Genomic DNA, 1,146 nt, shown 5'->3' with positions numbered 1-1,146 from the left:
TCCATTATTTTTTAAAAATCTAACTACTGTGTACTTAATAATTCAAGAAATGAAAAGTATTTGTTAATTTTAAAGTTAACTAACTGTTTAATGACTTTGTTGTATCTGCTTTTTGTTGGAAAGCTTTTGAATATTTGGTTGCATCATGTAGGTCAGCAGTTTCAGTTGATCCTTTAGATGGGTATAGTCGTTTGTGACCTTAAGGGTGTCTTGATTTGGGTTGGGCAGGAGAATGTAGATTCACAGCAATAAGTGGTTGACATGCAAGAAAACATTTTTCGTGCGTGTCGCCAAAGGCGTGGGTATTCTACTACATTTTTCCATATTTCAACTGGATCTTTCTTAGCATCAAACAATGACTTTAAAATGCCATCTATTGAGAGCTCAATCAATTCCATCTGTAGTTCTTTAGGTTCCTTGGTGATACCAACCAGGTGAGGCTGAAATGCTAATTTGAATGTGATGTCATGATTCTCAAAGTCAGTGAACCTTTCATTGTATTCTCCAATGAACAGGTCTATAAAAGCTGTGTATTCTTCAAATTATTCACATATATCATTCTGCTCATCGACGACTTTTGCTAACTGGGGAAAATGTTCATCTGAAATTTCCTTCTGAAGGAGAAGTGTTTTGAAAAAAAATATAGCTTTTTATGAAATGCTTGGATTTTTGGCCACATATTGTATATATAGACTTAGTTTTACCTTGCAAAGAAATATTCAAGTCATTTTGATTTGACATAATATCACACAGAAATGATGCATTCCTATAGAAATCTTCTTTCAATAATTCACATTATAGATTCTGCTCTTCATAAAATTTAATCATCTGTTCTTGCAAAGATAAAATTTTGGCTAACTGTCCCTGCCATAGCTGATGCAGTTTAAAATGATATGGCAAATCCACACTGAATACCTCATTGTTAAACTTTAGCATGTTATGAAACTGATGATGCAGTGTCGCATTTGCACAAATATAGTTAACAATACTTGTTGCAAAGTGTCCCATAAAACAGTAGCTTTAGCAGAGAGATTTTGCTGACCCAAGATAGAATGAAAATAAATGAGAGCATCTGGATCTCTTAATACCTCTTTTATCTGTGCAACAAACCCTCATGTTTTCCTGTAATGGAAGGTGCACCATCTG

The sequence above is a fragment of the Propithecus coquereli genome, unplaced genomic scaffold (assembly GCF_000956105.1).
Source record: "Propithecus coquereli isolate 6110/MARCELLA unplaced genomic scaffold, Pcoq_1.0 Scaffold518, whole genome shotgun sequence".
Lineage (NCBI taxonomy): Eukaryota > Metazoa > Chordata > Mammalia > Primates > Indriidae > Propithecus > Propithecus coquereli.
The sequence above is the reverse complement of the archived record's forward strand: the minus strand, read 5'-3'. Positions refer to the sequence as shown.